This window comes from Anas platyrhynchos, chromosome 2, assembly GCF_047663525.1.
Source record: "Anas platyrhynchos isolate ZD024472 breed Pekin duck chromosome 2, IASCAAS_PekinDuck_T2T, whole genome shotgun sequence".
Lineage (NCBI taxonomy): Eukaryota > Metazoa > Chordata > Aves > Anseriformes > Anatidae > Anas > Anas platyrhynchos.
Window position 1 is genome coordinate 26,049,310 of NC_092588.1, and position 26,720 is coordinate 26,076,029.

Below are 26,720 nucleotides of genomic sequence, written 5' to 3' on the forward strand. Positions count from 1 at the left end.
ATTATTTCACACTGGGTTCATGTGTGAAGATTTTGGAAGTTTATAGTGTTTCACTCACAAATCCCTTAATATGACATTGCTTTCTCCAGCATGTTGTCTCACCCTGCAACCCATCATGTTGGAATGTGCCTCAGCTTCAGAACGAAACAGGACAAAAAAGGGGAGTTTAATCTTGGTTGTCTTTGTTTGGTTTGTTTGGTTTGTTTTGTTTTTCCCTGCCATTGATACTACATTTAAACCAGTCATCCTGTTATCATGAGAGCCTTGCTGGAAAGATGATGCTGAGTAGTGAGGAGTACAGATCTAGTTACATTGATTATGTGCATAAATTCATGCTCTCTGCTTCTATACACATTTCATTTGTTGACACAACCCTGCCAATCCAAAGCCCAACCTTATCTACAACACTGTTTGCATTCTGAACATTTGGGCAGATGAGAATTTTGCAATACCATGCTAACTTTCTAAATCTTCAGAAAGAGGTTTGGTATTGAGGAAACACCAGTACAAAAGGTCTAGATGAGATGCCAATTGATTTCTTTAACATATTACAATGTAGCAGCTTTCTGAAACCCAGGGTGCATTATGCTAAGTTTGTTTTTCACCCCCTCATCTGGGAGAACTTCACACTACAGAGATTTCTCTTCTGTCTTGCTCCACTATCCCACAGTGGGATTTTTTTTTTTTTAATTTTTTATTTATTTTTTTTTAAGCTTGGTGTTTCAGAAAATGAACAAAGGGAAGTGGTCTTTCCATGAGAAGAAAAGAAGTCTCCAAGCAAGTGTCTGGCTGTGTTTCCTAACTCCTCACAGTTAGCATGAAGAAGACCAGCCCAGGATCACGGTGTGCCTGTGCTAACAACAGTGTGGAAATCTCCTCAAGAGGAGGGCAGTTCTTTCCACATTCTCCTCAGTCTCTATAGGTCACACAAGTGACCCAACAGATGGGTTAATGTGACCTCGTGGAAAATGAAGTAATGTAAAACAAAGAGGTCACAGCATGCTTGCTGCTTCAGCAAAGTCAGATGTCCCTGAGCCTTCATCCCTTTTCTGTCCTCCTGCTTACCCCTCTGGTATCAACCTTTGCCTTTTTACCTCCGTGAAGTAATTCTTCCACTGTCCACTTATGCTCAGGTTTACAGTCCTCAGGTCTCACCTGTATATACCCTCTGGCTAGCTGAGTTTACCACTCATAATGTCCTCCACAAAACTGTTCCAAGTGATAAGACACTATATTTTTTTTAACAATAGCAACCCAGCTTACTGCACCAGGAGCAGAATATACATTATTTAGAGCTTAACCACCCATCCTCTAATAGAGACTGAGGGATGCCTTGCTTTCCAGACAACTACATTTATACTAATGTTATACATTTTCTCCAGCACTAAACAGCCTGTGACCATGCCATTAAACTCACTAAACCTCTAGAACAAATTGTGTATTAACAATTGTCCCTAGCCTGCACTAATCCCCAGTCTTCTTGGGAATTATTTGGAAAAGTGCCAGTTATCCTGGGGAATAGGTTTAGCATGTTAGCTTAGTAAATGATCACATTTTAGTTTCCATAGGCATTCTGTGACACTGCTTGACAGTGGAGACACCCCAGGAAGCCCTGTGAGCTGCTGGCTGATGGAGGAATTGAAGCCCAGAGGGCCATGGAGAGGATGTGGCCCGAGTGTGTCACTTTTCCAGCTATGGAATTGGGAATTCTCCCTCTCATGGTGAAGTTTTTCCTGCTTTCTTATATCTCTCTTGCAAAAGACTGTAAGGAGAAGCAATGTGATTTTAATCAGCTAGATTTGAAGATTTTTCAACCGTATCTATCCACCACAACAGAAGGAATATTTATCTCGTCCCTCCATGTCCAATGCTAAGAAATTCTTTTCCATGTCACCATGAGGTGTGCATGAATGTATGAATGAAGAAAGAAAGGTGGTACTTGTGAGGAAGCCAGCTGCACACAGTGAAGGTGTGCATTTCCCTGCTCATGTTCCCACAGAAATGGGCCATGTCAGATTTACACTGTCAATATGAAAAGTGGGTATTTCAGATCACGAGCTCAACACTTTGCCAGAGGTTTAATAAAAAAACACACACTGCTCCCTCCTACCACACATCTGTGCGGTCTCATGGCTGTTACTGACCTATAAAAATCAGTTTCTATAATCTTGTCACGTAGATGACAGCTCATCATGTCATCCCACAGCCAGGCAACAGAAAATTTTGCAGAGCTGAAGATGCTAGTCACCCAATTCTTCAAGGCACTGCTCATATTTTTAAGTGAATTTAACAGTCATAAAAAGTGGTAGAGGAGACCAACATCTTGTGCTTAGCCTTCAAAAGTTATCATCAGGATAAGCTCCCTGTGTAGGCAGACCTGCCAGTTCCCATCAACCCTTATGTGGAAAGAGCCATCCCTGAGCTAAGAGGCTTGGTTACAGCTCTGGGCCCTAACTGGGGCTGTCAGCTTTGGGGCCAGCTATGGTCATGGAGAATTAAATGTCAATCTTCATCCACGTGGAAATGGACATCTCACACAAGTCAAAATCCAAGCATCATTTTACATCAATTTTAAATATTTCTAACCAGAACTGGCTATTAACCACTTATTTAGGGACAGAGGGTTTAATATATGTTATATTTTAATCTATATGTTTCAAGGGGGAGAAAAAACATAGATGGATTCTGCTTGTCTGATCTCCTCCCTTCTCTCACCTTCCTCAAATTTTGGATGTGGTGTTGACAAAAAGAAATTGCTGTCAGTCCTTGTTAGAGAGCTGCACCAGCAACAAGGCAGATGTGTTTAGTTTCCTGGAGGAGTTCACTTGCTCCAGCTCCTGCTCTGTAACCAGACTGCTAATGGACTTGCTGCTTATCCAGTCACTGTTCTTACAGAGCTCTGGACGGAGAGCTGGGGAGGTGTTTATGGCTCCAAAGACTCGTAAAAGAGAATGGAAAAAATTATTCCTGCTGACTGTGCAGCAGGGAATTGAGAATATGACTGGTTCTAACACTACTGTCCAGACACTTTATGCTTCCAAGGTAAAGAGCAAACTACCTAATTGCAGCAATTCCCATCCAAGATAAAACATGATATCTTTTACAGAGGCTTGTCCAGTTCCTCATGCATTCAGCAAGAAGCAATTTGTATGTGCTCACAATTCATGGGATCACTTTTTTTTTAAGTTAAATACTGCTGTTATAACAGCTTTCATTCTACTTGATTTTTACTGTCCCTCTCCTACTTTCGGGGGCTGAGGTCCTGAGCTTGTTAAATTCCCTGTATTTTTTAACTTTTCTTAAATGGGATGCACAAAGGATTGAACTTGAGATGTGAATATCTGAGCATCACTTCAGTGACTGAGGGTTTTGCAGATCACCTGACATAACTATAGCAGTCGTTCTGTTTTTAAAGTTTAGGAGTCTAATTCCTGACTTTGACTCTGTATGTTTTCTTGAAGGAGGACGAATACAACAGTAGAGTGCAAACTGAAATCACTCCCATTGCACAACACTTCTAGAGACTGCAGACCATTAATTAAAAATCATGCAGAATTGATTAACGTTTCACACCAGTGCAGCTGCTGTGATGGGAAAAAATCACCATGACATTTTTCAAAACTTTCTGGAGCTAAACAAAATCAATTACATTCAGAGGTGGTAAAATGTGTTTAATGCTCTGAAGTGCCTAATGTGTATTTGAAACACCTCAAGGTTGCAATACTAAACAGGATTCTTTGACTAACATTTTATTAATAACAATTCCTTATAATTAAGAAAACCTAAGGACATTTCTGTTGCAAGAAAAAAAAAAAAAAAAAAAAAGTTCTTCTTTCCATTGTGTTAGTTGTTTCCAATAAGTAGTTTTTTCAAACTGTTCCTCATAGAAGAGGTGATTCTGTACAGAAGTTTGCTCCTCTCTGATCCATTAATAAATGAGATGACAGTTGGGAGCATGAAAGTACTTTTATAGGAAAGGGAGTGAATAGAGCTGTTTATAATTTGTATCAAGTCTTTTTTTTTTTTTTTTTTTTTTACATTCTTGCACTTGGCACTGAGATCTGCCACTTTGATGTTTCATTACTGCTGCCAAGGTCATGCTGACAATGAGTTCAGTGGCTGGAGAGGATATATATCTGCATGACTAAGTAGTCATATATTTGCTTCCATTGAAGCAAAACTTTTTGCAGAGTGACCAATGAACTGTAGTGTATCGTATATGTGTGCACTGTATATATATAAAGATTTAAAAAGTCACTCCTGCTGCACGTGGCATCTGGAATTAAGCTCAGGGTCTTCATATTCAGAACTCAGACAGCTGAAGGAGCATAAAGATGGTCTTCAGAGCCTTTTGCTCAGAGCACAGACCCTATAAAGGCCTATTTATGCAATATAAGCCATCAAATGAGGAAATTTGACTTAAGGACTTCTGTATTTCTCAAGGCCTTTTTAAAGAGTGCTAAGGACTTTGGGGTAAGTCCCTCAGCTTCCACAAACTTAGGTAAAACCTCCAAGTCCCAAGTTCCAGGTCATACAACAGTGCCTCAAGGCTCCCCTCAGCATGGCTCGGTCTTGTACTGAAGTGTCTCATCATTCATCAGCAATAAGTTTTTACCCTAGGACAGTCATGTATTTTCATGGCTTTGGGAAGTGCAAGAGATTTGGATTTTTTTCTCACATCGCAGATGGATGTTTGGATGTGGTAAATTAAACAACTTCTGTTTCTAGTCCTCTGGTGCCTGATAAGGCCTGGGGTTAAAATACACAGACTGCTGGTGCTTGACTGCTGTCACAGATCATTGTATCATTTCCCTTATTCATTTGAAGTTACATGTAAAAGATGAATCAAACCCAGCTGTTACCAAATTACTTGCAATTAAAATTATAATCTGTGAGATAGTGATTAACACAATAGCAGATATAAAGTCTGAAGTGTACTAAAGCCTTCTTGCCTGTTTTTTGTATCTCACTCTTGACTGAGATCTGTACCTGCTCTATTATACCTTGGTCAGATATCAAGCACTATCTCATAGAGCCATTACTTCTCCTTCGTGATGCAGTACATGCCAACTCTAAAGTCCATAAGGAGAGAAAGACAGGTTTCCCAGTAGACTGAGAAATTAGAGGAGCATGATGTACAAGCAACTCACAAGGAACAATTCACAAGCCTGATAAATAAATAAATAAATAAATAAATAAATTATATATAAATACTAGGTCAAATGTAAAGAGGCTCAGCAGAAAGGAGTAAGTATCTTAATGAGGCCAGTGATAGCCTGATACCCAGAGCAGGGAGAAAATGGAGTGAGGTGGCAGTGCTGTTAGAAGGCAGAATTACATCTCCCTATCTGAATAAGATGGTGAACTCGATGTGCATCTGCTCCTTTGAGAAACCACGGAGAACAGCTGTTCTGAATCTGCTGTCCTCTGGGATAACATCAGCCAGTCGGGACCTGAAAGAGATCTTTCTTCCATGTGACATCTGCTGACTGTCTTATACCAGGTTTCGGTCAAAATGCATGTAGGCTCCAACCATTACAGGTAGATGATGGAAAATTTAGACACCTGTCTTCATTCAAATTTCAGAGGATGTTTTTTGTAGATCTGCTCAGCGAGATGTGCCCAGTCTTCTATGGGTTCTGATAGTTTTGCATTAAAAACAAGCTGGAAAAGTTCACAGACATGCGGTTAAATCAAGGTCTTTCACAAGGCTTCCAGAAGGCTGGGGGCACCCTGTGGGGAATCCCAAGGCCCCTCCAGCCAGGATCAGCCCCAGAAGTTGGCATCAGGCACCTCCCTGGGAATGGGAATGGGCACAGTCTAACACGTCCTCCAGCAACATTCGGGAAGTTGTCATAAGGCCAAAGGGGTCTGTGGGCTCAGTCATGTCTAGGATAAAGACCTGTCTTCTCAGTATCTCCATACAGCTGAATCACTGAGAGCAGCTGCTCACAGCTGGATCAGAAAAGCTCCCTCAGGACCCAGGACAAGCAAAGAGACCTTCACAGAGCTGCTCTTTGCAAAGCTAAGCTGAGGAGAGGGTGGTGTGGATGTCTAAAGCGGTGTGATGTGAGATACTCAGCGGTGAATAGGAAGGATGCTAATGGGTTATTTACAATATCATTTCCTCTTGACTTGCAGATGCTATCAATATTTGTGCATGTGTGATATGCTTCTCTAGCTCCCTCCAATTATGGCCATTTTCTATGCCTTAATAAACAGATTTCCTACAATTAGAGGGAGCTAGCAGAGGGGGTGATCTGCCTGCACAGGGCACCGCAGGCTGGATCTTGCTCAGTCACTTGTGAAGAGCAGCCCTAAATGTATTGAACCAGGCCCTTTTTGCTACTATTAATTACCTGGCAGAGAGGTTACAATTGTCCTGGTGTATTTACCCTGGCCAAGTTTGTTTCTGGACTCCCCTGTGATTTCTGATAATTGAGTATTCAAAAAAAACATCAAAGATGCTAATTGATTCTACTGTGGAGCTGATCCAATCCTTTTCCTCGGCTCTTAGACCAGCAGCAGTAAAACAAAAATTTGTTACAGGGATAATAAGAATTTCAGCAGGCAATCTTGTTAAGTCCTTTAAGGAAAGATAGAGTGGCAGAACACGATTTAATGGCCCAATTAACCTCAGCGTAGTAGTATCAATTGACAATATAGAAGGCAAAGGTTGGAAGTTGCCCACATGAGAAGACCATTCAATCTTCTGGTATGAATACACACTTTTTAGAGATAACCAGAACTGATGTAGACTTTTACTGTCTCTGCAGCTTGGATGCCAATTTATGAAGCATTTTGTGGCAAATTAACAGTGGCAGAAAAAGTATAATTTTGAAACTAACCCTCAGTCTAGGAGAAATTTGACTTTTGGATATAAATAGCAGCAACACCTGCCTAACCTAAATGCTCATTTTACTTTAAACTAGTTTAATTTAAGCAATAGAAGTTACACTTACTTTTAATGGGCAGCAGCTGTTCATTAAATTTATAATGACATTTAGATACCCTGGTGATAGACATCTCAGAAATATCATATACGTAGAGACAGAAATTCATTATTAGCATTACTGAGATGGCTTAGAAGTGAAATTAACTTGAAAAGAGACACTTGTTTTAGCTTCATCTGCAGTTTAAAAACCCAGGCTATTTCCTAAGGAGGTACTACATGTACTACAAAGTGGTATTAACCAGAACCCAACTTAGACAAAGTCTGAAGAATTTTCCTTGCAAAGACATACACAGACTTAGGATTTTTCTACTAAATGCTTACGGTACTACTACCACTGAAGTCTGTACTGATTTTCCTTTCAGTTATATACAGACATACAGATATATACAAATGTAACATACAGTTACAGTTATAGATTATTTCCACAAAGGCAATAATGAGCACATTAGAGTTTATGGACACAACAGCATACTCACCTGAGGATCATTTCCAATGGGCCTCAGCTTTGTCCTGATGCCAACTGAAAAATTTTTGTCAACTTTGGTATACAAAAGGTTTGACATTAGGGACTGATACAGAAAATAATTACAGAACTCAGTAACAGAATAATCTTGTTCTTTTATTATTATGAATCCTGCATTCAGTATCTTGGACCATTAATTGTATCATCATACCCACCCCTACTCTCTTCTCTTAGACCTTTTATGTGTGTCAAGTCCATTTCTCTCTGAAAGTAGTACTGCCGGTATCCACCTGAGCTGTCTGGATATGCACACATAATGCACACATGCTGTGGTCTGAAGAACTCAGCATAGGATCAGGGCTAAATATGTTATTCCTATTTGCATATCACCAGCGTTAATAAGGCAGCAAAGGTCTAACAAGATTGCTGTGCAAGAACCTCATGGCATTTCAGGTAGTCTTCAGTGATGCTTTTGTAACCTTTTTGACTTCAGTGGGATTGCCAAATGTTAACTTTTTCATTCTGTTAAAAAAGTCTGTTGACGAAACACATAAAAGGACTGGAATATGACTGACTTAGAAGAAGGAAATGTGTTAAGTGACATATAAGAATGAACAGCAACTTTGCTATCTTGGTTAACCAAAGAGAGACAACACATTATCATTCATTTCAGTAGATATGACCCTGATCATGCAGCCTATGTCTGTGTTACCTAGTTAGCACAGATCAGTAGGTGCAGATTACAGAATCATAGAATGGCTTGGGTTGGAAGGGACGTCAAAGATCTTCTAGTGCCAACCCCCCTGCCATGGGCAGGGACACCACCGACAAGAACAGGTTGCCCAGGGTCTCATCTAACCTGGTCTTGAACACTTCCACAGATGGGGCATCCACAAGCTCTCTGGGAAAAGATCTACAGAATTAAAGTCTGAGAACCTGGCATCCACAAAGCACACATACCAGGCTGTGAAGTGGCAGGGGCCAATCTATCTTTTCCTTCAAGGCAGCTTTATTCCAGTCCCACAGACTGAAAACCTGCTTGTGACTGGAGTACAGCGGCTATGCTACTAGAGAAGGTTTTCCACTTTTATTTCATCTGAAGGGAATCCAATTCATGTGTTCAAAAAATACTCCACAACGGTACCAGTGGACAATAAATGTGAACAGGGATATTTGTTTCAAAACATACTTCTGATCCAAAATAAAGCACTAAGGTAGATAAAATTATTTAAAACAGATTTGTTATGTATGGAGGAGACAGCTTCAGAGTGGACTCAGAACAGGACTGCATTCAAACAACTCTGATGAATTAGAAGCAATACATCCTCTCACAGTTCCCTCTGTGCATCTCATTTTTCTCTGTTGAATAACTTCTAGTGTGGCAGGAATCTCATTAGCAAATTCTTTGCAGAAAGTGATGCTTATGTAAGTTGAAGACAAGCAGATTATCAGAAGAATGTTTTGATTAATTTGCTGCTCATTAACAGTACACCTTGGTGACTGTATAGTAAATTCTTTTTTGAAGACAACTATAACAATTATACACAGCTGTATTTTTGAGAATCTAGTGTTCTGAGAACATTTAATTACCTCCAGCAAATGTTTGGTATTTGTTTACATCAAGTCCCCATTTAAATTCTGCAGCATATACATTTAGGTCTGAAAATCTGAAGTCCCAAAAGGTTTCTTCTGAGAAAGCTATCACATTGTAGAGCCATAAAAAGTGGCTGTTAAAAAGTGACCAGGGCTGTATACTGTGTCACCCAGGAACGTATATCAGCTGTTCCACAGAGCACTTCTGCGAATTACTTTTTCCAGCTGGCCAGGTGGGACACTTACTGTTATGAACCTTAAACCAGATAATGTTCGCTTAGCATCCAATGTCATTGCAAATCCAAAATTTTGACCCTGCTTTCTGAAGTGACACACATCTTTTGGTGACCTTTGTCAGAACATCTAGCTGGTTTCACTACTAACCCAAAGACATTTTTCTTTTTACCAGTTTTCACTAAGAGGAAAGAAGCTGCAATTGAGCTGCTTTGAATTCATTCCCAGGATAAAAAAGAATTAACAAGGGAATTCTGTGTGGATGGCATCTGTGCACTCCTCTATTTTAAAGAACATTGTGGTGATGAATATATCATCAGTGTTTTGACTACATACAATAGCTATGGGTGCTATATATCATTCACTATAAAAATAACCACACTAGTAACAACACTGCACCAGGCTGGTACTAGGTAGTTATATTTGGCTAATATAACCTCCTACATTAGCCAGAGAAGAGTATTCTTCACTGCAGCGCTGCCATGTATTGTCATAAGAAGGCCTCTTTCATTCACTAATTGTTTCTAAGGGCAAAATAAAAGAGTGCCTGTGCACTGTATGTATTTCTAGGTTTCTGAAAAGCTTTATGATACTTAGGACAAGGATAGCACTTCTATAAATATATATTCTCACATTCTCATTTTCTCCACAGTTTGCCACCTGCTTAATTTTTTAGTAGCATTGCACAGAACGTTTTTCCTTTTGCCCGGTTTCAGCTAAGCCTGTTCTTCTCAAAAACCTGTTCACAAGTTTCACTCAGCTGCTGAGCAAAGATTGACTGGGGTGACCTAGCAGTTAATAATTGATTAAGAGAAGGGGGTTCTTCTACCAAGAAATCTTCTCATTTTGGTACTGTGCAAAATCAGATAAATGGAGGTGCAGTGGCCTGCTATATCTGCTTCCATTTTGCTGGAGCAAAGAGGACAGTGAGTGCTGACCAGCAAAAAGACTGAGAAACACAGCATGGTATTAACAGCTCTTGCTCATTAAGGAGAACGAAGAGCCATATTTCAGAGTAACAACACAACATCTGCCAAAAATCTGTGCAGAGCAGTTATAAACACAAATGAGTACTTTGTGTGCACATGCAGATAATGGCAAACTTCAATCAAATAGCCTGAGTGAGTAGGTAGTTCTCCAAATACCTCCCCAGCTTTCATCCCGAGGCACAATGATGTGCACAAATCAAGTAGCTCGATAGCATTACCCTATGGAAATGTGTCCCCAGAGTCCAATGTTCCCTCTTCCTTCTCCAGCACCCCCAAAATGACTCCTGTTAAAACCACGTCTTGTTATAGAGATAAAAAGAGCTTGAGGAGCCTTGTCCTTAAATCTTCACCAATTAAGAATGAAGAAATTTAAAGGCATGATGCAAGGAGAAAGCCAACAGGAAACACTTGGAGCTCAGCAAAACACTTCTGCCTGTCTTGCTGTTATATCAATTAAATATTTGTTTCTTTCTCTAGAGGCAGATAAGATTTGAAAACCCTCAGTTCTGGACTATTGTTATTAATATTGACAGGGGGTTAGATACACGAGGGCAGCTGCCATCCAGTCTTCTGATCCATGGCCCTGGGGAGGGAACCTAGATGACAATAGTGCAGCATTTCTGAAAGAGATGTACAAAAACAGGTACTCCAGGGGAGAGCTATCTCAGTCAACAAAACAGAAGATCACTGAAAAGGATGTCTTAAAATTCTCCCTATTTGTGACTCTTCACTCAAAATCTTTTCCTGTACAGGCAAACGCCAAGGTCCATGGAGAAATGAAGGGGGGTATTCAGGAACAGGTGTTGTACTACACAATCTTCAGTTGCCTCCATGTGTTACACTGTGCACAGATGAACACTGCCCTGGTGCTGCAAAATCTTACTCCTGAATCCTGCTCTGAGTTTGTTTCTTTCCTGAGCAGGTCAGGAAACAGCTCTGATGGGGCATCTGTTCCCCCTTTCAGCATCTGCAGCTCTCTGAGATGCAGAGATCTACATTAACACCTGCTTTTGTTCTCTCTGAGCATGAGAGGGCCCAGTGTATAAACACATGGGCTGCTTTGTGGGACGAAAAAATAAATAAATAAATAAAGTGTCTCCTTCCTGCAACAAACGCATTTTTGCACGGAAATGGGACTGACACCATCTCTGACTGGTGGCTGGTGGTGCCTATCTGCAGGAGAAGACATCTGAGTGCCACTGTATATGAGGTTTAAATCGAGTAATATTCAATAGAAAACTACCACAGACAACCTGAGGAGGCCTGTACTCCTGGTAAACTGTCAAGGAATTTATAACTGTCAAGGAATTGCCCAAATGGTTTTATGTTTAGTAATGACAGCAAATGAAGCCATTTTGCTTTAGCATGGCCATGTTAATGCTGCACTCTATATTGGCTAATGCAGGTTGCTTGGCTTCTCTGGTAGCAGCAGCAGGAAGAATTCAGGTTTCTCTATACAGCACCGGCAAGTCCATCACTTATGCGTAAAAGCAACTTGCTCCAAAGCTTTTTGTTCCCACCTGAGTCATCTCTCTGACACTAATAAAATCTTGCCAGCTGACACCCCTTGCTCTTACAATTAAAAGCAGGTGTGTTTCACCAGGAGTGGGACTTGAGGTCAGAGTATTTTTCTTCTCAGTGAATATTACAGGAATAGGTGAGAGACTTTTGACTCTGCAGCCTACAGTCAGTCAGACTACTCCATTACCTTAAATGCACAAATTAATTTCCAGTGTAGTGCATTTTTCCACTGGTCTTAAGAATGATTAGGGATTTCATGGTTTTGAACACAGCCCAATGCACTTTTAAATCAGGTTTCTTGTAGCCTGCTGTATTAAAGCCAGAGCTAGCTTAACACGTCATGGAAAAACAAGATGGACTTTCACAAAAAAGCCCGGTCAGCCCTTCCAGTTTTCCCACTACATTTCTTTAACCCATTTAAAAGAGCTCGACCTTTTTTCTTTTGTATTGATCTTCTATTCTTACCATATTGCACAACTGAAAGATCTGGCATCCTTAGCTCCTAAGGTATTCATTTTCACTGGACTACTGTAGAAAGAAAATTAATGAGTGGGAAACTGAAGCACCAGGGCTCTGTAGATCTCCCAGAGTCATTCAGAGAGTCACTTCAGCGAGAATTGAGCCCAGACCTTCGAAGACGAACAGCAAGACCTCAGCTATTCAATCATCCCTCCTTTCAATAGCACCATTTTACTAGTCCGGAGATCACTTTCACATGATAAATCTTTTTAATCATAAAAATACTTCTATTCAGCGTATGTTAATTCATAACAAGAAAACCAGAATATTTTTATTGAATTATGTTCATTCTGCATGAAGTATCTAAGGAATACCAGAGCTGTAATTCCTTATTCCATAAAACAGGTGTATTCATTTGAATGAATGCAAATAAGGACCATTGATTCCTTTGACCCCTTTAATTCATTAGCCTGGCAGATTAGTTTTTTAGATAAACTAGAAGGGAAAATATATACCCAAGGTGAATTTTGAAACAACTGTGTCAAACTGAAACTGATCCTGGAGTGATCCTTATCTGCAAACTACGGGATATTTGTTCCATTGAACGTCAGAAGGATAAAATCAGTCTAAAGTCTCACGTTAGCAATTGGCAGCCACTTAAGAGTATTGCACCTGAGAACAGGCTTTACTTTATTGTCCATAAAAGTAAACTGTGTGACTTACCAGTCTTCTACTTGGGCAGCAAAATACTTTGAGACAGTATATTTCTAAGTTTTTCATTCTGTAAGTATACGATTCTTAATTGTCTCAAGATGGGATAGTTCTTTACTTAAAAACAGTCATCAACACAGACCTCATAAAACCTATCCATTGCATCAGTAAATATTCTGACATTGTAAGTGCTAGTAATATCAGGCTTCTAATTTACGAAGTTCTGTTTTCAGTAATGACTCCAGCACTTCTGCATTATTCTGAAAATTTATTTAGGTGCTCCCATAACCATTTTTTGGCATTTATTTACCTTTTCTTCCAGAATTATGAGCCAACAGACGGTCAGGGACAATAGGTTCTTACAACCCAAGTGGAATTTTTCAAAGTGCTTTGACTGGTGGGGAGCATCCAGGTTCCAAGGGCTTTACAACACAGCCCCTAAAGAAAATCTGAACAGTACAGTAGTGGAGCACTCCAAAGCATTTCACCTTAGAATATATGTGGCTCTTTTTACAATATAGAAGAGACTTAAGAATGGGGCAGACACAAAATTCAGTAAGCAAAAATTTGTAAAATTTTTCAAGGCACAATGTCAGTCACCTGGTTCCAGGAAAAGGGAAGCTCCTTCATCCCAGTCTTTATGTAAAAGCTTGTGTGAAGTATTTGCTGGGGTGTGGGAGCTGGGATGACGCCCTGCTGCTATGCCCATGAGGACTGAGGGTGCCTCACTTTCCAGGGCAGGAAAGCTCTCACTTTCAGGCTATCACATATTCTCTGGGGTGAAGAGGAAGAAAGGCCACTTGCAATTTTTCCTGTTGGAGCTGCTCATTTTATGTCGGAAGATTAAATATTAATTGCCCGGAAGATAAGCATTACTCTTTAGATGCTCACCAGGGAAGGGGACACCCGTGTTTCATTTCTGCCTCCCATTACTACCTGAGCAGCAGTGGAGCAGGGACAGGCAAGCAGGTCTCTTTTCTCTGTTTCTCTCCACTCATTCAGGTCAGTGCCCAGTCACTGTAACTATGCTCTTTCTTTCTCTCCCCAGAAATATGCATCTGCACTAGGCAATCTGAAAGAGTTGTAACAGAAGGACCCAGGAAAGCCTTTTCATGAGGTATCCCACTGCCTGCTGGTAAATCCATCACCCCTGCAACTGAATACACAGGCAGAAAATAGAAGGTAAACCTGCTCACTCAACTTTTTGTTGAAGCACAGAGAGGTAGAAATTCTGAAGTAAGACATTCTGAAGTAAGAAATTCTGAAGCTTCACCAGAGTCCAGAACAACTGGAGTTCACTGGAGTCCAGAGCAATAGGTGTTTTTCTGGGAACTGTGCTCCTCTCCCCAGCTCAGCAGACCCCTCACTAAAGAGAAAGAGATTTGAGGGAAAAAGAAATAAGCAACAGTGGCACTTAGGGCTGTGGGAACAGCTTTCCTCAGACTGGGACAAGTAGCTCTGTGGTCTCAGATCTGGCAATCAGCAGGAACCCTGATGGCCTTGGAGAAGGGGCCTCAGGCCAGGACTTCTCTGTGCCTCAGCTTGATCATCTCATTATGGTCCACGCTAGACATCAAGAAAAGCATCACTTCTCATCTTTGGATATTTAGTCCTGAATTACGCATTAAAATAGGAAAATACTCTTTGAAAAATTTACCTGTGTTATTTATAATCTAATTTCCAAACATGAGTCACAGACCCAAGTGACTTCCAGGCCCTTAGATTCATTGGTCATGCAGAAGAAATAAAAGACAAGAGATTCCAGTGGATAATGAGATCCTCCAGCTGCCACATCTATGGCATAAATGGTCATCACCCTGCCAGCCCTGGTAATGGGGTTATGAGCAGAACCAGCAGGAGAAGAGCTCTCATGTCCTTCACCAAATACAGAGTTCCAGCAGCCAGCTTGCCTATAAAATAACAACTTAATTCAACTCTGGTAAGCAACTGTACTGGAACTATTTTTATATACTATGTAAATAATGAAATTTGTGTCATGTATCATAGAAAACTGACTAATCCTTTCCTCCATTTCAAATTATCCAAGTGTACTAAGTATAAATAGTGTCTTGGATGGCCTTAAGAGGTACATTTGGAAACACTGGGTCAAATCTGCACACCACCACCTGCCATTTGAATGTGTTTCAGGTCTTACTCAAAACTCCTTAGAGAAGGCAAGATTCTTTCCTTTCAAGTCAGACTCATTATATAGGTAACATCTGTATTGATACATTCATAACACATTTGTGTCTTTCTAAGCTTTGCTTGCATACAAATATAGAAGCATGCTGTTGGTGGGAAATGGGGTACATGTACTATTTTAAAGGTTTAATTTACCACAGGTTCCAAAATCTTGAATATTGATCCCTACAGGTCTTGAATCTGTAAATGCCAGGAAATTACAAATAGCAGTGGTTAAAACAGAAAAGATTCCCGCATATTTCTCTTCCTGAACTTCCTCCTTTTACCAGATTAAAATCTTTGCTCTGTAGATGTGATGCTTCCTTCCCACATCCACACTGATTTAACATAAGAGGGAGCATGAAACCGGCCAACTAATTCACAAGTGAGGTAGTCACAAATGTGACATCAATTGCAGACTACAATGTAATAAACAATTTTAGATTTCAAGATATTAACACAAATGCATAGCTTTAAATCAGAGAACTCCCAGAGCTGCTTGTCACTATAATGAGAGGGCACTAAGTGGCTTCTGTGTTCCCCTGACCTGGGGCTTCACCATTTCCCCAGCCTCCTCTATTTCCCCTAGCAGGCACTAGAACTGCTGAAGGATTTCTTGATTACTGAGAGCTGTTTGCTCACCTAACACAGCCACCTTGTTGGCCACCACACAGAGGTGTTACCAGCTGTAAAACTCATTTTGCTCAACCCCTGGACCTCCCTGCATTGAGGATGATCTGGCAGACAGTTCAGTTGGTGTTAGGGCTGCTTTGTGTGGGTGATACACTGCCAAGCTGGGGGAGTGTTAAGTATTTGGGACTCCTTCCAGTGGTGTGAGGTTTCTTGGGCATGGCGACCTGATATTGGCAAGAAGGTGCTTTACTGAGGCAAGGCTGCAGGAGCTGGACAAACAAGGGATTTTCCAGCTAAAAACTTAAAGAACCTCTCCCCTTACCCTCCTCCCAACTGAAACCTTGAGTAGAAAAATCAGGGAGTAACTGATTTTCTTGTTTTATAACAACTGCTGAAACTGACACATTTCTTGTTGTTGTTGTTGTTGTTGGCTTTTCTAATTTCATAAACAAAAAATATTTGGGGTCTTCTTCCAAAACCAGAATATTCTGAATCATACACAACTGTTTGCTTAGAAAAGGACCTGGGTCCAAAAGGGGATGAAAAAAGAGAACAGGAGAAGTGATAACTGTGTCTAAAGCAGAGGTGTATCTCCTTGACTAGTACTCTCTGATGGCTGATAGCATTGCATGAACAACTTAACCACATTTTTACAAACGCCATATACTTAAAGACTAGAAAGACTTCAGCATTGTCAAGTAAAAGCACTAAAACAATTACATCCAAATTCCCTTTCACAGTTTCAAATACCTTTATTTACCAGTGTAAAATACTTACAGGTGACCACTCCCAACTGCTTTATCTCTGCTTTAAAGCAACTGATATTATAAAAACCTTGTAAGTACCAAGGGAAGGAATGAGAAATTTTACCTGGTAAGGATAACACCTGCTAACAAAAATAGAAACCTATATTTAGGTGCTGTTACTTCATGGCTGGTTAATCTGGAGAGCATGTCCGGGAGAGCAACTGGTGTTAACCAGTCTGATAGTGTGATGCCTGCAGCAACATGAACTTGTTAATCTTAAGTTTAAAATAGATCTTCACCAGTAAGTCAAGTTAACTATGTCTGACCTGACTAGTTTTATCTTTGACTGTTCACTTCATCTCCTCTGTTTTGGTGCTGGGGAGACTTGACCCTAATTTAATACAATGTCTTGATGATTATGTAGCCTGCATTGAATTGTAGAGACAGGGAACTTTTAAACTTCCCAAACTAATATTATGAGCTCAGTGGCATTAAATGGAACATCAAACACCTACATTTGAAGACCCTTTGGGCCCAGAAATCTGTGTGTTTTAATGGCCCTTGAAGCTGAAATCATAAGTTAGCTATAGCCCCAATCAAAAAATTGGTTTACTCCACTTATAAGATTTAGAAAAAGTTCACCTTCTCCCAGCTTGAAGCTACAGTCCATGATATAAAAGGCCCTAAAAGTGATGATAATATTTTCTGCCTGAAGGAAAAAGCCTTCATGAAACGACAGTGAATATCTGCAGCTTCCATTGCTTTAATAGGATTTGTGTGCACTTGAGTTCTGTAAAGTCATACAGTGTGTTCATAGATGCCTAGATATAGACTTCAGAGCCTGATATAAATCTCTAAATTGGAGTGTATCAGCCAATCTGACAAAACAATACATATTATACTTTTGCCAGACTTTCCTGCTCTTGGCTGAAAGAAAGACCCAAAGCATTTAAAAATCTGAGCCACACAATGTTACCTATTAAGTTGTTTTTAGCATTTGTTAAAAACTTTGGTTTAAAGCACAAAAAGATCACATTGGGCTTTCATTTAGCTTACATTATTAATAAACTCACTCAATTGCAAGAGACCTTCAAAGATTTCTGTATCACAGCATCAGAACTCCAAAGCCTAAAACTTTTCCTCTCTAGGAAGTTTCAAACAACAAAGAAATGAAGTTTTTAGTTTGATGGAATTTGGGCAGAAAATTTAGCTCATCCAGAAGAAGCCTTAAGGTGTTTCCTTCCTATATAAACATGTTTGGGACCCTTTCTTCTTTAAACAAACTTTTAAAAGTTAAGTTTGATACTCAGGTTTTTCTCATGATATAAGACATCTTCTGAGCAGCACCCCTGCTCTCTGTGGTGGGAGGATGTGAACATTACTTGGTCCTTTCAGCTCCTGCCACCAGCAGTTGAGCCCACTCCTCCCCAGCACAGGACGCAATGGCCACGGCTATAGGTTTCCACACACACTGGGTGGGATGGGCTGCCCGTGAGTGTGAAAGACAGAACACAGAGCAGTTTGATCTAATGAATCCATCATTCTGCCTCCCAAAGGTATGTTTTCCATTCTCCACACTGGCAAAGTATGCATACTTTGTGACCATTTGACAGGAGAAGGACAAATAACTTCCCAAGAGCTATGGGCCTGGGTACATTACAACTATAATAACTCATGAAAAAGGCCCTTTCTCAAGACCTTCATAAAACATTCAAGACTGTCTGCAGACCCTTCCCAGACTGAAGCAGTTCTTCCCTATGCCTTGCACAAAGGTAAATGCAAAAACCCTCTTGAACTTAACCCCTTTGGAGTTATCTTCCCCACAGGGATCACCACAGGTGGGATTTATTGGGGCACATCTTCCACAAACAAGTCCCAGATACTTTCTGACTGCCAACATTTTAGGAGCACGCTGTCGCTGTGTGCTTCTGCCCTACTGCCTTTAATGAATCATCAGTACTGGTGATCTGCCCCTGAAGCTACCATTCAGAAAGCTTCCGCTGACTTTGTCGCCTACAGAATCCCTCCTGCCCACTATGCCATCCTGTGAAATCAAAGCCTCCTCCCACTTTCTTGAATTGTATCTGCTTTGTACATCAGTTTTAGGTACAGGTGACCTTGAAGATTTATGCGCAGCAAAAGGGAAGAATATGAGTCCTGTGTAAGAAACTGGAGAAGTTCTTTGTACTACAACTTTTATATCAATATGCAAAGCACCAACAAGGCAGACATACACATATCGATGTTCACTGCCATTCTGGATTAAAAGAAGCCACACTCCAGCATCCAGGGAAGAAATGTGGATTGTAATATTCAACAATATATTTTCAGGTTACTTGAAACATTAATTATAAAGATTAATCCAACTTTCTGAAAATGGCTTGTCAATGGAAAATGTATTGTACAGTGGAAATGATTGTTGTCAGTCCCTAGAAAACTGCTGGAAAAGTTCAATGAATTTACCAAACTTTTTGTCAAAGATAAAGACCCCAGGTATTCTAAAACCTTAACAGCAGCCATGCAAAATACTTCTAACTCTTACACTTATGTATACCCTCAACAACACCACAGAGAAGAGGGCAAGAGGCAGCCCAAAAGCCACAGAGGTTATTTCTAGAACAGAGAACAGTGTGACTTTGAATGAACAAGCAGGATGAGTCTGCTCTAAAGTACGTGGGGTACCCATAGAACAGGATTTTAGTTAGAGGAGCATTAGCTCCTTAGGGTGGCTGCAGCACTCAAGTAGCGCTGGGCTAGCAGCAGTGCCAGCACAAGGTTTCTCTCCTGGCACATATGTCCTTGGATCTGCAGGATGATTTCAAGAGCAGTTACCAGAGCTCTGGCTACACCAAAACAGGAGCTTGTCTTCTCATATGTGGCTGGAGGAGGTCACACCCAGACAGGAGGAGGAAGAAGGTTACTCTCTTCTCAGGGCCTCCCTCAGGTCCCACACAGGCTCTGTCAGACTGCACACCACAGCTGGCATTAAGCTCATGTTTTGCTGTTTCTCAGCTGGTTTATTCAGTTCTTTTAGCTTTCTGAGAGATTTTCCTCTGCACATCATGGCCAGAGATTTGCATTTTGTTTCAGGATGAAGAGGACCTGCTTTTGAGGGGACAGCTTTTATCAGCCAGTTTTGTCCTCCATGCTTTTCTGTGGCATGGAGCCAAGCTCTTCCTTATCCTCCTCCAGGTTGTGGGAAGAGCAGGGATGTGATGCGAAGCAGAGGGATAGACATTTCAAAACAGACCTTCTGACACTGAGCAACTGGCTTAGCCAGCAAGGCGTTGCTGAAAAATTGTGGGGACCTCTGGGATAGGCTCCCTGCAGACAAGCTAGCACACGGCAGCCAGCCCAGCCACTTGAAGATGTGGGATTTCCATGCTCCAGGTGAAGAGCCCAACTGCAGCTAATGACAGATGACAAGGAAAACCCATGCAAAAATCCTGCTTGTGGGACTGTGGAAGACAACAGGCTTTTTGGAGTGTCCCTGTGCTTCTCTCAAAAACAGACGAGGGACTAGAAACACGGAGCTGAGGTCAGTCTTGTGCTGCAATTAGGTGAGACCGAGGGGAAAAAAAAGGTGAGAAAGTTCGTGCCATGGCAGGAAAATGGTCACTTCTTGTTTTCACGACACATTTTTCCTGTGTGGCTGAATGCTAAACCTGATGAATTGGTATGTCTGCAACATGTACCATTACATTTCATTACTTTGCTTAGTTTATAGCTATTTAAGTATAGGATGGGCTTTTCCTGATTTACATTGCTTCCACTTGGGACCATTGCTTCCATCTGGCCAAACTGGCAGCCCCGCTTGTAGACACTTCTAGTCCCTAAAAGGAAGAACCCCCCAGAAAATGGAACCGTAGTGAAAAAAATAATAATAACAAAATAATAATAATAATAATAATAATTCACTGCTGAGCAATAACATAGGTGTATTGCAGTAGGTAGGATAAAGCAGCTTTTAAATTTCTGCGAGTTCCCTCAGCACTGATGTTGCAGGAGGCACTGTGGGAACAGCCTTACAGCCCAGGTATAGCTCAGTAAAGGAGTAACAAAGAACTTTGTCAGTTCAGAAAGGGGGTTTTGAGGATAAAGTTGTAAACTGATAACAAGTTGGACACACTGCACTGTTGTGTTGTGAAAGCGTAATGTTTAGCTTCTGTTTGCTTTGACTTACTAACATTTTCCATTCTCTGGCTGTTGTAAATGTCACTTCTTTCCATGATCACGCAGACAGGCCCTGATCTTTGCTCAGAAAAGGGTCCAGATCTTCTATTGAACCCGATCATCATATTTTTACTGCAAGCCTTGGACTGTTTTGATAAGTGTTTATGTTATGAATTGTTGGAAAGGAAGCTTCTAATCTTGAACCCTAGAGGAGGCAGGTAACCTGGAACAAAATTTCAAATAAAGCAAAATAAATGCTTTTTAATGTATCATTTACAAGCTTCCAAGAAGCCACTGTGCTTATCAGATGCTGAAATCATTTCCAGGAGCTACTTAGAAGTAGCTGTCAATTCTCTTCAAAAATGATATGCCTTGGAGAATTAATAAAGAGATTCCTTACTAGATTTCCCTTTTCTGCTCTTGAACTCATCTACAAAGTAAATTATTTACATTTTTAAAGAACATTAAACTTTTTTTATATAGATCAGAGAGATGGAAAATATGTAGTTAGCAAGTCTGCCTTCCAATGTAATGTTGATAAAATCAAACTTTTTTTTTTTTTTTTTAATCTGGGGGAAAAGAAGCTGGTGAAATAAGACAAGCAAAAATAGAAAATGAAGAATGTATCAATCTATGTAAAGAGCTCACATCATTAGGGAGATGAATAGCATATAGAAGAGCTATTTTCCCTTTGATATGCAAGTTTTCAAGTTTAGCAGCTATTGATTTTCAGTGAGAGGAATGTGTGTAAGAATGGGCCATACCAGATAAACCACAGTTGTTGGCGGTTTGCACAGAAAAAGTAAATACAGTTACATGCCTGCTTCTGCAGCCTTCCAGCTCGAGGCTGGATCACACAGATTTCTGCCAATATCCAGAACTCACATTGCTGTGCAGCAGCAGGCAGTGACTGAGATCTTTATTAGAGTGGCACTTACGTCATTTTTGCTGAGCTAGTTTTGAGTTCACCAGCGTTGAGAGATGAACTTGCTCACCTTATAATATTGTTTGCTTTACTTATTGTTTTTTCCATATTGCACTTTGAGACTCTCGCCATGTAATTTTATGACTTTGAAGTTGCATGGGTTGACCTATAACTGTAATAAAAGAATTTGGAATGAGATAACACAAGTTTTTCCATTATTTGCAAAAGGTTGAGGCTACCTATTGAACACCTCCACATTCCATAACTTTGCTAAAAGGAATTATTTTTTCAAGAAACCACTATGTTGTGGTAGGCCCTTACAGCACTCAGATTGGTGAGGATAGAACTGTGCTGTGAGCACAAGCAAGAAAAACCTCCAGTTTATAATTTTTAATTTAACCTTTCTGAAGAACACTGCATTTCCTAGTTACAAATTAACTGTCTGCTTTTATCCAGCATAACTGCTCTAGGACACAGATTGTGTTTCTCCTGATTTGTGCTCTTCTTAACAACCACTAACTTTAGTTAAGGAGACATACAGCATTGGGAGGGAAGCATTTTGATCCCATTCTGTCCACAGGGGACTGACCCAGAACACATTTCATCTGGATCCCATCACATCTCACATAGAGGGTGCATGTCACAGCCCTGGTTCCCCACTCACCCCAACTGTGGTACCTGTGGTCATACTCTGCAGTTTCCCTTCAGCTGTCAGCTCAAGTTTATTTCCCCCCAAAAAACAGTACTCAGAAACTGAGTACTCTGGGAACAAGAGCCAGTGACATGCACCCAGCTCTCCTCCCATTGCAGAGCTGATGCTCAGCCAAAGCATACATGATGTTAGAAGCAGTCTGAGTACTCCAGGGTGTCCTAAATACTCAAAAGGAGCAGCAAAATCCTCCATAGAGACAAGCCTCCTAAATTAGGTGCCTAAATTTCTAGCAGTCTATTGGTAAAACATCTCACAAGGTGTGTCTCTGAAAGCTCCAGCAACCAGCCACCAAAACTATTAGTAGCACAAAGATTTCAGTTTACTGCTTTCTAGCCTATTAAACTGTGCCGCATTTGCTTAGGATTATATGCAAGTACACATTATCCAAACAGTAAAAAGATAATAAAAACACAGTCTGGCATATAGCAACATAAGCCACTAAAAATCCTGCTGAAACTCACTGGAAATCAAGAAAAGGACAAACACTGATTTTAATAAACATTAGGTCAGATTCTCAGAGGAAGCACCTAGTCTGGTGAGCTCGGACCTTTCTCCACTCAGTGTATGCAGTGCAGAGAGCTAGAGGCAGCAGCTGGAGGTCTCTTTATGCCAGGGATAAGTTTGGTTGGAAATGTAACTTCACACAGCCTCACAGTCCACCAGTGTGGAGACATCACAAGATTGTGGCAGATGGGAGAGAGGAGCTGCTTCCTCCAGATAGAGTTAGGTCATCCCTGAGGCTCTTCTAAATCTCACAGTTAGGCAGGTACTTTACTGCAGAATAGAACTAAAAACACTGTTTAGAATAGAACCAAAAACATCATCTTGGAAATGATGGGTCTTGATACAAGAATGCTGTTTGCTGCACAGTTTCACTTTTGTTTTGAAGGATTGCCTTGGTTTCCTGGTTCTTCTGTAGTGTTGTAGAACATCAAGCCAATCCCATCCATCCAAGGGTCTTTTCCTAGTGACACTTTTGTGAGTTTGTAAAGCTAATGCATTGATTCATTCAAACAAAGAAACCATTCCCTGATGCCAGGAGCTGCAGGCTCTCATTCTCCCTGCCCCAGGGAGCTGCTGGGCTGGTAGGAGGTGCCAGGCTGAGAGGTCTGTGCTGGACATCCATGTGGTCCTTGAAGGAAGGGAGCTGAAAAATTAAGAAATAAATGCTCTGATGGCTCCAAGGATTTCACAGGGTAGCAGAGCATGGTTGCATGGCCTTTGAGTGATGGAATTCTGAGGAACCTGTTATTGAGCATTGCCTTTTCATCAGCACGCTGCTCCTTGGAAAGCTACATATGAGACTTTTGGGGTGTAAAGTAGGTTAAAAAGGGATGAATTAGGCCCTGGCCTCACCTGTCAGGAAGTTAAAGCTAGGGATGTTTTGTAATCTGGTGGTTCAACATTTTGCAGTTTATATTAAAATATGCTTCACATTCTTAAAATTACTTGGACAATTCTGTCTGATGCATGAAAAATATGTTTCAATATAATGTTGATTTAGAAAAACACAAAAGGCTATTTACATAATATATTTACTGTGCAAATAGTGGTTTGCCATAACGGTTATATAAACCAAGGGCAGCTTAAGATGGAGTGTGCACTTCAATGCTACATTTTCCTTTTCATTTTTAAAGTGTACAGACACTGAATGAAATGTAGATAAAGAAGAAGTAAGCAATACACTGTTCTGTAGTATCATCTAAATATTTTGAAAAGAAGTCACGTGTGCTCATGGTTACACACAACCTGAAGCTGCCTTCTAGAGCCCGGTAGTACTTGGCAAATTCTACCACAGCTCAAAACAAGTACCACGACTGTTCCAGTGCTTCGGCCTGGTTTGGTGTCCCAAGCAAGCTTGGGGATGTTATTTGCATATCTGGATCAAAGGTTTACCTGGGAAAAAGTCTTCCCAATGTGTCCCAGGATTACTTTACAAAGCACTAGCCCTTACCTATTTCTGCATCTGTCACCATTAAGACTAACATTAGGAGGACTCTGTGCAGATACAATCATTTGGCCTTGTTCAGTATTAACACCTATATTAGATTAACATCTATATTCTTTATTATTTTTTTTTTCATATGAAAGGCTGTATCTATGGGCTTTAAAGTATTTAATATATGGTAAGGCTCAGGACTAAGGGCAAGCCTACTCTGTATTCATTTAAGAGTTACCGAAGTTTAAAAATTTGGTTAAAACCTTATTCACACATTCATGATGTTTCTCAGATGTTTAATGCATGTGAGTGTAAGAGAGACTTTCTCCATACTATACAATCACAACAATGTTATCCTTAAAATCTAGGGAATCACTTGTTTCTACATGCTTATGACTGTGACAGTTCTCTACAGGAGGGCAGGAGTGCAGCTAGCAGTAACGGCCAAAGGTCAATAATCATAGAATCATAGAATATCCCGAGTTGGAAGGGACCCATAAGGATCATCAAGTCCAACTCCTGGCACCGCACAGGTCTACCCAAAAGTTTAGACCATGTGACTAAGTGCACAGTCCGCATTGCTAATCATCACTAACTGTTGGGTGGGAAAGAAGATGTTGATAAGGGAAGCCCAGACACGAGACTGGAAGTACAGTCCACACTCTCTCAAAACCACGTGAATTTGGCCTTTCAGAAGTGAGGGTACACAAAGATTCATCATGCCTGTGAATTATCTTCTGACCATGAACTGAGAATTACTGAGTAAACAATTTCTGCAGTCCCTGCAAAGAATTTGTGTTACTCATGTAAGATATTCTCATTTGAAAGTACTTCCATTTGGGTCTCTCTTGTACTATCTGCTCATCAGAATTCAAGTTTGCGATGTTTCAGGTCATGCTGATTTATTTACTTTTTTTTTTTTCAGTTGTGTGTATTTATTTATTTATTTATTTTGATGAGAATTTCTTACCTTATTATTTCTTACTTTTATTTGCTGTTATAATTGGTATATTTGATTTTCACAAACCTTGAAGGACCCTTGGGATATTACACTTAAATGTTCTTCAGAGACTGAAGACAGAAGGTTGGTAGTCATAACTGGAAAGTCTCAGAAAACCCACATACAAAAAAAAAAATATTAATGAAAAGCATTTGTAGAAGAGCTATGAACAACAAATGCTTTCAAAGAAAATGATAGTCACTTGGATTCTGGGTCAAGTTTCCAGCTGGCTTCACTGTAGTTTTTTTGACTTCTGCCAGATATGGATCTGGCTCATTTTTTGTAAGGAGAACTTCAAGTAGCTCTGGATAAAATGAAAGACAGGGCTTATGCTTCTTAGTGCAGTAATTCATTAATCGATGTGTATATATGCACATCACCATACATATAATTTCTGAAAACATGAAGAACTACGTCCTTGTATAAAGCCCTCTAGAGTCTCTGAAAGAATTTGCATGGACTTCATTGGGTTATGGATCACATCCTGTATATATCTGCATTTTTAGATCTTTTACAGTGCTTTCTCTTTCAATGGAAATTAATAGCTTCTTGGAATTGAAATGACCAGTTTCTGATTTAGTTTTGCATAAGAAGCAGAGTCCAGTAGGATTAAATATGAATGGTGGCTTGGTAATTCATTAATCATGAAAATATGGTGTGCAGTTAGTTACATAAGTGCTTATTTTTGCACGGAAATGTCTGCTACTTTTATGTCTGCGCAGGATCACTTCAAGTGCAGCGGCAAGAACAGATGAACTCATTCACCTCAACATATTGTTTTACAAAGAATGCTGAAAGATACATAAAGGCTCTGTAGACAATACTGATTTTGTAGATGTTAGCATAATGAGAGGTCAGTGCGTCCAAGTATCCTACCTGCTCATGATTATACATGTCCCTGGTGAGGAGCAACAATGTATTTTCTAAGTCCCTGCGAGACTTTTTCCAAACCCTCTCGGCCACATGTGACCTATGCAAAATATTTTATTCTGAGAACTTTTGAAAATGTAAATATTACAGCTCCTTTTCATTTAAAAGTCTGAGCAGTCAGATGAGCCACGTCGGGCTGGCCCCAAACAACACTGAATTCTTCCCCACCATTCAGCTACAGATTTCTGGGTCAGGGATAAGTAACAAGGACAAGATTTGAGGTGCCATTTGAAAATGGTGCACAGCAAGGAGCAAACCAACATAAGATGCAAGTCAGAGGACTGTTAAAACAGGTTCAGCACTCAGTTTCCATTTGTGCATGCTGCTGGAAGCTGAAATTCTGCACTGAAGTGAGTAATTCAATACGCTTGGCAAATACAAGAGGTTGCCTCATTGGCACAGTTGTCTTCTGTGTAAAAATGATGGAAATGCCAATTCCACCTTTGTCTCCTTCCAGCGTCCTTGCGTCACTAGCACCCTGTTGTCTTTCCAAGCACAAAGGATAGGTGCAGGCTCGATTCACTGCACTTCCGCTTGTCGTGGCCAGGGCCCTGCC